We start from the raw sequence: 13,008 nt of genomic DNA on the forward strand, positions 1-13,008 counted from the left end.
TTGGACCCTTGAAGGTTGAGAAATTGCAAATTTCTCTGTTGTAAACCCTAATTTATAGCATAAATTAAGGTTAGGGTTTAGCTGTTAGCAGTTATGTTTGTCATGCCTTGTCATCTCTTGCCTATGAGCCTCAGTCTGAGTCAGACGAGGACTTTAGGAGCTCTGACTTGTTTATCACTTGTTTTGATGGAGGAGGTAGCTCATTCTAGAGCACTCAGTTTATTGCATTTCAGTGCATTTTCTCCTCTAGTCAGAATTTTATGTGCATTTCTTGGGGTAGTTTTTGCATTCTTCAACCTATCTCACTTGTCAGACATTGTCTACCCTTTCCGGGATTTTTTTGAGTATTCGTGGCATTTTTAACAGCATTAAATGCTGGTCAGATATGTTTTTGGCCTCAAATTTCAGGTCGGCCAGTTTTTGGGTTTTTTTGCTATTTATAGCCATTTCCCACTTGGCAGTGAGTTGTATTATTATCTTCCCTCCTTCCTTGGCAGGTGCACACTCCGACTCCGTTATCTTCCTCCGTCTTCGGTGCTGCCATCATCATCAGCCTAATCTAGTATCCTCATTGATGCTTTGGGTTGTGTACAAGGACTGATCAGTCCACAGCTTTGTTCATTTCAGTCAATGCAATATTTCTTCCTTCATTTTTTGCTTCCTTTCTCTGTGTGTGTGTGTGCGCGTGTGTGTTCATGTTCTTTCTTCCGTTGCACACTCTCATATGGTATCAGAGCCTAGTTGAGAGCATGGAGGAGAGCTTCCATTGCAGAGGAGGACACCATCAAGTGCAGCCCTTCTTCCCTCCTTTCAAGCCCCTGGCGGTGCTATCTAGAGGCTGAAACGTAGCTTTCCATACCTGCGTTTTGCTGTTTTGCAGCATCAAGAGGAGCAGGCAACGGTTTTCTAGGTTTTGGAGCCTGCGTTTGCATCAAACGCAGCCAATAGGAGGTCGTCCACATCAGCAGAGGAGGAGGTGTCATCATCTGGGGGATAGGTGGCAGTTTTTCTCTCCAGGCGGCAACGTTCTCTCTCCTCTTGCAGGTGACATCTTCTGGGTCTTTTATGACATAGATGACTCCATCTTGACTATCTGATTGAAGGCGAGTTTCAGTTGAATTCAGGTGGAGGACTAGCCAGCCATTGAATTTGGGGCATTTCCATCGTTTATCAAATGGGTGAAGGCCAATTGAGTGCCCGAATCAAGGGGAAAAATAGATTGAAGACTTGATGGTTACTTTGGACAGCAAGGGGAGTTGGAATACCGAAAGGGATTGGGAGAATCCTATTGTAAGTCAACTTTTTTTTCAATAAAGCTAAAATACCGAAAGGGGCGCTAATTTTGGATCCAATCGGGTGTGCATTGTCCAAGATCAGTAGGTAAATTTGTATTTATTAAGTTGTAATCAGGGATTTACCACCCTATTCGAGGAGGAAGGTTGGTTTCACTTAGTACCCGGGTTGTCTTCACCAAGCAGGCAATTTGTATTGAGGATTCTTCTACAGGGGCTATTATCGGGGCAGGTTGGCAGGAGAGCGGGCTTTACAGGCTCCATTCCCCTTCTCTTATGCAGGGTTCTTTGAGGTTGCTGTCTATTGCTACACCCGTTCCCGCTTATGCACCCTATTTTCCACAGGTTCCTTCCCATCCCCCACCCTCTCCTCCGGTGGTTTCCTCATATCCCCCATCCCTTTCAGAGGGGGACGAACTCGGTGATCTGGCTTCGGATTTCCTGGCCCCTAGTGTTTTAGAGGGGTTTTTCCAAGATCGTAAGGAGCTTCTTCATCGGCAATCTTCATTGATGGACTTCATCGACATTGGCATTCCTCTTGCCACCCCAAGATCCGTTTCTCCCTTGGCCTTCCGCCACATCCAGGATCTGAGAGGGGGTGTTAGTAATCATGTTTGCCATGGCTTGTCATCTCATGCCTGTAAGCCTTAGTCTGAGTCAGACGAGGACTTTAGGAGCTCTGACTTGTCTATCACTTGTTTTGACGGAGGAGGTAGCTCATTCTAGAGCACTCAGTTTATTGCATTTCAGTGCATTTTCTCCTCTAGTCGGGATTTTATGTGCATTTTCCGGGGTAGTTTCTGCATTCTTCAGCTTGCCTCACTTACCGGACATTGTCCACCCTTTTCAGGATTTTTTTGAGCATTCATCAAGTGCTGGTCGGCGGACATATTTTTGGCCTCAAATTTCAGGTCAGCTAGTTTTTGGGTTTTTTAAGGCTATTTATAGTGATTTCCCACTTGGCAGTTAGTTGTATTATCATCTTCCCTCCTTCCTTGGTAGGTGCATACTCTGACTCCGTCATCTTCCTTCGTCTTCGGTGCTGCCGTCATCATCAGCCTGATTTGGTGCCCTCACTAACGCTTCTGGTTGTGTGTAGGGATTGATCAATCCACAGCTTTATATTCAACATTCATTTCAATCAATGCAGTATTTCTTCCTTCATTTTCTGCTTCCTTTCTCTCTCTCTCTCTCTCTCTCTGTGCTTGTGTTCTTTCTTCTGTTGCACACTTACACATTAGCAGCAGCCTTGGGAAGTGTGCCAGAAATTGGAAGCTCCAAGACTTGAATTTTTCAGGGCTGAAGGTGAATTTCAGCTAAATTTAGGTGGAGGACTAGCCAGCCATTGAATTTGGGGCATTTCCATCGTCTATGAAGTGAATGAAGGCCAATTAAGTGCCCGAATCAAGGGGCAAATCAGATTGAAGCCTGGCTGGTCACTTTGGACAGCAAGGGGAGCTGGATTGCGAAGAGGATCAGGAGAATCCCATTGTAAATCAACTTCTTCTTCAATAAAGCTAAAGAAATACCAAAAGGGGTGCCAATTTTGGGGCTTTGGGTATGCAGTGTCCAAGATCAGTAAGTAAATTTGTATTTTCAGATTTGCATTTATTTTTTGCTACTGTAATTAAGTTGTAATCAGGGATTTACCATCCATCCACAGAAGGAAGGCTGGTTTCATGTAGTGCCCTTTCTTGCCACAATGATGAGACTCCACATTTTTGCCACAAGACTTGCTGTGTGCTCTATTTTCAGAACTGCCCTTTTGCTGAAATCTGCCTCCAGTATGCAATGCATTAGAAGACTTGTTTGCTGAATTATTTTGCCTGTTGAGTTCTTCCATCAGCAAAGAACTCTCCACATCAGATATAACAATTGAGCATTTGAGTTACTCAAAGCTGTCCTGAAAGTATCCCAACTTTCAGGCAAAGTGCATAGCAAGAAAGTAGCCTTGAACTCATCATCAATATGGAAATCCAAAGCAATCAGCTGACTGAAAATTGAGTTGAACTTGTTCAAATGTACAAACATGGTTGCACTTTTCTTCATGTGAAAGTCCATTAACTTTTTCAGCCAATAAACCTTGTTGGCTGTACTTTTATGAGCATACAATTCTTCGAGTCTTTGACACATTGCATATGCTAAATTTAACTTTTCAATGTTAAAGAGCAAGTTGTTTGACATTGAGAGCTCAATGGTAGAGCGTGCAAGCTCATCCAAATCATCCCACTCTTCTTATTCCATACCTGAAGGTTTTATTCCCTTTGCTTTGATGGGCTTCACGTGTTTCTTCTGCACCAAGACATTGTAACACTGTTTTTCCATATTGCAAAATTATGTGCACCCTCAAGCTTCTTGATGTGCAAAAGATTGTTGCTGTCACCGTTTGTAGCCATAGTTTGCAGCACTAAATTGACTGAAGAGTCACCAAATGCAGGCCCAAATGTCACACAAGTGACCAGGTACATTGCAAGTACCAACAAGCAGTCAAAATTAAAAAAAATTGCAGAAATTTTCTTTCTGCAAATAGATTTTGAGAATTTAAGTGTCTGCTGCTGCACTCCACAAGCAATTACAGCCACATTTAGAGGCCAAGGCACCAATTACATGTGAAATCCCCAAAATTTTACTGCAATTTCTGCTCCAAAAGCACTCACGGGCATAAATTTGACAATTTTGGTTAAAAGCCCCAAATTTTCAAAAGAAAATTTGTCTAGATTGCATCAATACATGTATCCAAGTGCATATACCAAGCAATTATTCCACAAATTGAAGAAATTTTGCAAAAGCCCCAATTTTCTTGGGTTCGGTGTGCACAAATTTATGTGAACTTGAAGAATTTTCACTAAAATGTGGAAAGGCCCAAAATTTCCTAGGCAAATGTGCACTGATTTTGCAATTTTTAAGTCAAATTGTCCCGTTCTGCATTAAAGGGTCAAAATTGCACATTGTGCTTGGGCATACGAACTCCTAGGAGTGTGAGAAGGAAAAATTGTAGGAAATAATTAAAAAATTGGTAATAAATTATTTGTTGCATGTTGCCCACATGCGTTGATCTACCCCATTGCCTGCGACTTGTCGCCCGTCTCGTCCGCTTGACTATGCCCCTGTTTGTTGTGTGTGTCTAACTGCGCCGCCTGGTCATGTGTTGTCAGCTTGGTCTTGTGTTGACCTATTGGGGCTTGTCGCAGCCCTTGTTACCTATGCTAACTTGTTGTCCGTTTGACGTCGCCTGTTCGCTTGACCACCAGCTCGCCTAACCACCGCAGGTTGTTACCAGCTCTCACTTTGCCTAACCAGTCCGTTGACTGTTTGCTAGCTTGTCTGCTTGACAGTTGCTTGTGACAATTGACCAACTGTCAAGTTGTCTCTTGCCCGCTTTGATACTAGTTTGATGGTAGATGTGCAAGGATCGAGATAGAGTGTAGATCAGGTTTAGTGCAGTGTTTCGAGTAGAGAGAGTGAGCAGAAAGAGTGAGAGCATGACACTCAGTTTTTGGTACAATGACAAGATGTACCACTTTAGGTTTTGATAATATATATAAAGTACAAATGTAAGGGTGCGTGCACACCCGAACATCATAAAAGGCATGGTGAGCCTTTATTCTCAATACACCCTTTGTTCGATGCCTTGGCTTGTTTGGGTGATTACTTGGGCTTCCTTGGTAATATAACCATCATCTTTGTAGTCTTAGTAGGCCATTGGGCAGCCGACGTGCAGCCTTTGTCCAATGCTTTGGTTGCTTTGGGTTGAGATGCCTTGGGGTAAAAGATAAAGGGAAAAAAAAGGACTTGGTTGGCCTACTTCGCGTGGCACCGTTGTTGGGTTTGAGAGGGGATGTTGAGTTAAAAATGCATTAGCTTCACTTAAATAGCCCCAAAACGTGCATAATTAAGGAAACCTTATTTATTTAAAAAGAAATGCGTTGCTAGAGAGTGTGTGTATCCCATAAGCATAAACCCACTTGGGAGAACCCAAACTTTCTATAAATAGATATGTTGCCCTCCATTCAACCTTAATCTTGTTTTTGCAGATTTCAGGTATTTCAGCTTGCTGCCCACTCCCTGGACGCAGAGGACATTGCGGTCCAAGGTGGCCGTCAGTGTGTACAACAGTTTGGCGCTTGTTTTCAACCTACCGCACACTATTCATAGCTGATTGCAGCATGTTGATTGTTGCTACTGGTTTTTCCTACGTTTTTAGTCTCTCTCTCCTGCAACTTGCGTTTGCTGTTTTCTCTCTCTTGTAGCTAGCGTTTTTAGTATTTCTCTCTCCTCACTTGCGTTTTTAGTATTTCTCTCTCTTGCACTACAGTCCACATCAGATTCAACCTTCCTTGGTTGCGTTTACTAGTGTTCGATATCTAGAGGCTGCCTTGTTGCGATTGGGGATCTGTTTAGAGTACGACACACTCTATAGCTTATTACTCCTGCCTTGATCCTTGAGATACAGGAGTTCGAGGTACAATATTCATCCACTACATAGTGTGTTTGTTGCATAAGCATTGTATATTCAATAGTCATATGACTTCATTCATTCTTTGTGTTCATTGTCTTTGAGTTACCCTAACCCTAACTGTGTTCTTCTATCAGTCTGTGCTTTGTCATACGGTGTTAGGGTATTTCTTCGCACAGAGTGCTTGGACAACTACACTTGCAGAAGCTTAGCACATACTGATTTGCAGAAGTGAGGACCTGTTGTTATCTTTGTGCGTGTGAGCTAAAACTTACCCGCATGGACTTCGGGAAGCACACACCCCTTAGCTGCAGCTCTGATACTAGTTTGAAGGGGGAGAGCGCAATGGAAGTGTGAGTCAGAAGTACGAGCAACAATGTTGAGAGTAAGAGAGAGTGGATGCAAAGATAGTGTACCAGATTGTGATGGTACACAAAGAATAAAGAATACATTTATATGTCAGGGTACAATAAGGATGTGTTCACACTTGTATAACTTTATACACAAAAATGAAGGGATTTTACACCCAGCAAGTAGGAGAAGGAGAAAGATGAGATGTTGAAGGGGAAGACTCAGTGCTCACACTATGGGAAGGGCACACATCCTAAAGAGAGAATGTTGGCAAAAATATCCCCATCAAAGCTTGGAGTGAGAGAACGGTGCCAAAGATTTGAAGGTTACACTAGCCACAACTATAGAGTCCATTTTTGTTCATCTCTGTGAGATGGAAGATACTCCTCTTACTTCTTCCTCTATGGAGAAGCCTTGGCTTGTGGATAGTTGTGCATCATCCCATATGACTTACCATTGTGATTTGATCTAGGAGCTACATTCTAGAGGGGGCAATATCCCCATTAGTGACAGCTCATTGGTATTGGTTTGAGGAGTGAGGAAGATTCCCCTCATTCTAGACAAATAAGACTTTGCAACTAAAGTTATCTATGTATTATATTTAGATTTTAACCTTCTTTTCGTTCATGAACTCATGCAAATGGGGATCCATGTGGTCTTCAGCCAGGAGGTAGTTACTGTGGTGGATGAGACCATTGTAGATCTATTATGGACAAGTGCATAAGAGGGTGGGCTTTACAAGCTCATAGCCTTGGCAGCCATGTATTTTTGACTCTTTGGCTACTTTGGCATGCCCACAATGGGCACTTGAATTTTGACTCCATCAAATAGGCATAGGTGAAGGGACTTGTGGAGGGCCTACTGGATTTCCCTTCCATTATTACTTTGTGACTTAGTTGTTTGAGGCCCAAACAAGATTGCCAGTCTTTTGCTAATGTGGCTACTAGATGGGCTTCTATGCATTTAGAGATGGTGCATTCCACCTTGTGTGGGCTTATGGGGACAATTTCCTTAGTAAAAGTAGAGTATCTTATGCTTATGATTAGTGGGCCAATGATTTTTTTGGATATGTGTGGCCCTTTTTTTTGGGTTTAAGTCTGAGGCAATTTTCAATTTTTGTAAGTGGAAGTTGTTTGTGGAGAAATAGATTGCCTTTAAGGTTCGAGGGGTTTTAGCTAATCTTGGAGGCAAGTTCCATTCCAAGGAGTTTGATAGGTTTTTTAGGTAACATGTGATAAAGATGGAGTTCTGTCATGTGAGCATACAATCAGGGAGTAGTGTGTTGGAGCAACAGAATCAGACCATATTGGAGATGGCCCATTCGATGCTTGAGCACCAAGGGATTTCTCATAGCCTTTGGGCTGAGGCAGTCTCTCTAGTGGTTCACATCCACAATAGGTCATCGATTGTTGCCTTGAATGATATGTCTCTTACCAAGTCTTCTTTAGCAAGAAGTCGTTTATTTCCCATTTTTGCGTCTTTAGATGTGACACCTACGTACATGTCAATAAGAAACACAAGGGGATACTTAACACCAAATCCAAGAAGTATATTTTTGTTGGCTATAGCCATCTAACCAAAGTTAGAGGCTGTATGATCCCACAATTGGTAAGGTGGTGGTGAGACTGCAAATGCGCCGCCTGTTCCAGGTCTCCTCCAGCATCTCATCACCAGGCCAGTTGGCTCAAAGCCAACATTAGAGGTAAAAGGAGACATTTATCCATTTTTTAATTCAAAATTTGAATGTTAGACAGGGGCTTTTACTCGGGCAGGCTATTCCTGCCCCTGGACATGTCTGGGACACATTTATTGCATAAATTTCTTGAAATTTGGGCCATAAAATTGGGGTTTTTTGGTTCAGTGCAGACAATGGCATATGTATATCAGGTTCAGTCTGAAATAGACTGAATTTGTGCATTTTGGATAACAAAATTTTTGAGCTTTTGCATTTTTTGTGCTGTTGAGCATTGTTTGTGCATTGGACAGCGTGTACATTGGACAGTTTTGGCAAATTGTGATGAGATTTGTTAATTACAGCATAGTGCTTGCTGTAATTTTTGGGAATTTTCAGTTTTCCAGGTTGCTCTAGTTTTAGGCCTTGCTTTTGTGTGCTTTGAAAAGGTAACATTTACCATGGGAAATCAGGGACAGAGTGATGTATTCACATATGTATCCAAGGAGGATAGATTGCATGGTAACAACTATTCTCTATGGTCTTTCATGATGAAAAATGTGTTGATTATGGAAAAACTTTGAGATTATGTTTGTGGTGAAGAAGTTCCTCTTGGAGTGGTGGCTCATGCAACACCTCCTCCAGGAGGATGTGGTCAAAGGCCTGCTCCAGCTCAGCCACTTCGCCAGAGATTAGTAGGACAAAAGTGTTGGGACATGCAGGATGCTCAAGCATTGTCACTGTTTGCATTGGTAGTTCAAAGGTTTGTAATCCCGCATATATGGTCTACAGATTTTTCATGAGAAGCATGACTGACACTTGAGCAGACATTTGTTGGAAAAAATGAGACACGCATCTCTTTCTTGAAGAAAGAGCTTGAGAATGTGAAGATGGATAAAGGTGATTCCATGCAAGATCATCTCAACAAAATTTAGGACTTGCGCGAGCCGCTAATGAATGTAGATGAGTATTATTCGGATTCACAACTCTACTACTATGAATTCATTGTCGCTCTCTTCTTTGGCCTTTCATACGGCCTTAAATCTCACCATGAGAATTTCTCCTAAGCAGTTTACTTTTCTTCAGTTGGTTAGTTTGCTCCTATAAAAAGAGCAAACAAGGAAAAACAGTGGGGTGGGTGTAATAGCCTCTGAGAAGGCTTCTATGGCAAGGTAGAAGGGCAAGGGCAGAGCCAGTCTAAAAATGCTCCGCAGAGTTCTGGAAGTTTAGGTACTTCACACAGCAACAAGAAATAGGGGGGCATGCAAGCTAAGAAGGTCAAGTGCCACTATTGCAAGAAGCCAAGTCATTACATCACGGGATGTAAGAAGCACATTGCTAAGGAGAAGAAGAATGAGTCACGGATGTTTGTTTCTGATGCACCTTCTATTGCTACAGAGTTCGTGTCTTTTGTTGTAGATCATGACTACTATTTCTACACTTGTAGTTATGACTCCTCTTGGGCTGATAGAGCATTTAGCTCTACTGAGAATGCTAGCACTTGGTTCTTTGATAGTAGTGCTTCTAGGCACATTACATCCTGTAGGGTTTTGTTTTCTTTTGTTATTGCAGCTCCTGTTGGCAAGTTTGTGTAGTGTGCCAATATTACATCTTATCCTATGAGGGGTATTGAGGAGATTTTGTTAACAGCCATTGATGGCTCTACTCTCCGTTTACAACATGCATTACATGTGCCGGCCATAAAGAAGAATTTGTTGTTCATTTTTTCTTTGGTAAAGTGTGGTATACACGTCACCTTTGATGATGTCAAATGTATGGTGAGAGACTTTGGTTTTGACTAGCACATTATGTCATTGACTCTATGAGTTAGATGCTTATTTAATTGATCAATCGGTCTATTTAGCATCTACTCTTACTCGTGCAATGTCATAGGTAGAGTTATGATATGCTCGCATGGGGCATGTCAAGTATGGCAGCTTGATGCTTATGCAGTGTACACAGATGCTAGATGGCTTATCTCTCTTGGAGAGACCTCTTGAGCATATTTGTGAGGGATGCACTTTGGGAAAAATGTATCAATTCTCATTTCCTTGTGATGTTGTTTTTAAGGCAACCGCTAGATTACAAATTACGCATTTGGATGTATGTGGACCTATGCAGACAAAGTCATTGGGTGGCTGTTATTATTTTCTCACCTTCATTGATGACTTTACTCGTTTTTGTTGGGTCTACTTATTGGTGAAAAAGTCAGAGGTGTATGATGCATTTTTCACTTTTGTTGCACTTGCTGAAAATCAATCTGGTTGCAGGATTAAGACTCTCGGTTCGGACCGAGAGAGGGAATACATGTCTTCCATGCTGAATAAATTTTTGAAGCAGAAAGGCATTGTCCATTAGTATACTACTGGATATACTCCAGCGGAATGGGGTTGCTAAGAGGAAGAATCAATTACTCATGGAGATGGTGAGATGTATATTGAAAGCTAAGAGTTTGCCACATGGTTTTTGGATGGAAGCGGCTATGTGTGCTTGCCATGTTTTGAACAGGTGCCCTACCAAGGCATTAAAGAATGTTATGCCTTTTGAGGCTTGGAACAGCTAGAAATCTTTAGTTGGCCATTTTCATACTTTTGGGTGTCTTGCGTATGCTCATAGTCCAAAAGTACTAAGAAAGAAGTTGGACAACAAGGTTGTTAAATGCATTTTTGTAGGGTACAACAGTGAGAGCAAAGTATATAGATTGTATGATTCTGTTTTCAAGAAAGTATTTGTCAGTAGGGAGTGGTTTTTGATGAAAAATCAGAATTATCCCTTGTTGGTTTTAATACATATCAGGTTGCCAATGATGTGTTTGAAGGGCCGTTGCCCATTTCTTTTGGTGATACAGCTGGAGCTTTGATAAGTGAACATAATGCTTAGCCAGCAAAATGCTGAATTTGAGATTTAGCAAGAGCTTGTACACAATCAGGAAGCTAGGTGGATGCCTAGATGATGGTGCTTGCAAACTATGAAAGATAGTCATTTGGATGCTCCTATTATTGTTTGTACTAGAAGACAAGCTCATCTGCATGATCATGCCTAATATAATGGAGTTTGTTATGGCAGCACATACACTTGATGATGAGAAGCTTGAATGTTTTGAGGATGCACAACAAAGTGTGCATTGGATGGCAGCAATGTAAGTTGAATTTGATTCTATTATAAAGAATCAAAGATGGGATTTAGTGACATTGCCTATTGGAAATAAAACTATTGGTATAAAGCGGGTCTATAAGCTGAAAAGAAATGTAGATGGATCCATTGACAAGTATAAAGACATGCTTGTGGCTAAAGGCTATGCACAAAAGAAAAGCATCGACTATGAGGAGACGTTTGCTCCTACATCCGGTATGCTACCATTTGGTCTATGGTTGCTTTGGCTACCCATCATGGTTGGATTGTGCACCGGCGTGATATTAAGACTGCATTTTTACATGGGGAACTTCAAGAAGAAGTGTATGTACTGCAGCCCATTGGTTTGGCAGTTGAGAGATCCGAACACTTGGTATGTAAACCGAAAAAGGCTTTGTATGGTTTAAAGTAAGCTCCCTGAGCTTGGTATGCAAAAATTGATGCCTTTTTACTTAGCCAAGGGTTCACTAACAGCTCATCAGAGTCTACTCTTTGCGTATGTTAAGAGCGGGGATCCTTGCTATGGTTATATGTCTTTATGCAGACGATCTTTTGCTCATAGGGACACATGCTGATAAGATTTCAGCATTCAAATGAAGTTTGCGGTAAACTTTTGAGATGTTAGACTTAGGGGCCTTTGCAGTAAACTATTTGGGCATTCAGTTCATTCATGATGCTAGAGGCATTGGATTGTCATAGTCCAAATATACTGGTAGACTTTTTGAGAGGTTTGGCTTACAGGACTGTAAACCAATTTGCACACCAATGGAGATTGGACTCAAGCTGTCTTTGCATGATGATAGTGATTTGTTTGAAATCCAAATGTATGCTCCAGCAATTAGATGTATCATGTCTCATTTATTTATGCAGCACAAGGCCAAATATTCGGTTTGCAATTTCAGCCCTAAGTAGATATATGTACAACCCACGCATGTTACATTGGCAAGCTGTGAACTATGTTTTTTGTTTCTTACAGGGGACTAGGACTCTTGGATTGCTTTATGCCAAGGGGGGACCGCTGCAACTACATGCTTACAGTGATTCAGATTGTGCCGGTGATTTTGATTCACGTCACTCTACGAGTAGAAATTGTTTCTTTCTTGGCTCATCTTGCATCTCTTGGCTTAGCAAGAAACAATGCATTGTTGCCACATCGTCTTGTGAAGCTGAATACAAGGCAGCTTTCATTACCTCAGTTGAATGTGTATGGTTGAGGCGTTTGTTGGCTGATCTTGATGTATCTATCATGGAGTCTACTCCTTTGTTTACTGGCAGTTAGAGTGCCATTGCAGTGGTATGGAACCTAGTGTTTCATGCACACAAGAAACACATAGAGATCCACCATCACTTTGTCAGAGAGAGGCTACATGCAAGAGATATCAGCCTTGTCTACTATCCCACTACTAATAATGTGGCAGACATCTTCACCAAATCTCTTCCTCGTGACAAATTTAAAGTATTCTGCAATGCTTTAAATTTGATCTCCTTTGGTGGATGATCCTTCTATCCTGATCACTCTTCACTCTAGGGGGGTTTGTTGGGTCTGACTCACACCTACGCTCACAGAGGAGTATTGGCGATCCTTGGTAGGACACTGGGGTACTTTTTACTCTCCTTATGAGAGGTTTTTCCCTTGAGTTGTATTCTTTTTTATTTTATGTGCTTATGTTACACAGTTTGGGCACTTATCGTGTTTTACACCTTTCGCGTATGAACGCGCATTAACAACCCTAAGGTTTAAGGGTTGCCGTTTGTACTTGCACATTAATATTTGATTATTGCATTGGGAGTCTTGTCTCACACTCTCTTCACTGTCAACTGTGTACTCTCAGCCGAGCTTCAATCTATCCCCTCTCTCATAGTATGAGGGGGCCCTTGTGTTGAGAGGTAGTAATCAGGGTTGTGGCCAAAGTCAGGTGGTTGCAGCAACCACCACCAGTGCTGAGTGGGAATCCTCCACATGTGGTGGTTATTGTGGCCAGAGAGGCCACATGTACTATGGGGTGGTTGAGATTATCAATAGCACAGATCAACAATTTAAAACATTAACAAATTCAAGTTTGCATCCAAGGATACAAGCAAAAGTTAAATTGTTCAGAATCTAG

The 13,008-nt window shown here is 41.8% G+C and overlaps 1 protein-coding gene across 1 annotated transcript in view; it reads left to right on the forward strand.

Moving 5' to 3' along the window:
- LOC148016419 (tudor domain protein (DUF1767)) overlaps positions 1-13,008 on the forward strand; it is a 71,837-nt gene that overhangs the window by 17,038 nt on the left and 41,791 nt on the right. The gene's annotated exons all lie outside the window — the stretch shown is intronic.

The sequence above is a fragment of the Lygodium microphyllum genome, chromosome 23 (assembly GCF_053477565.2).
Source record: "Lygodium microphyllum isolate KBCC chromosome 23, Lygodium_microphyllum_v1.1.10, whole genome shotgun sequence".
Classification (NCBI taxonomy): Eukaryota; Viridiplantae; Streptophyta; class Polypodiopsida; order Schizaeales; family Lygodiaceae; genus Lygodium; species Lygodium microphyllum.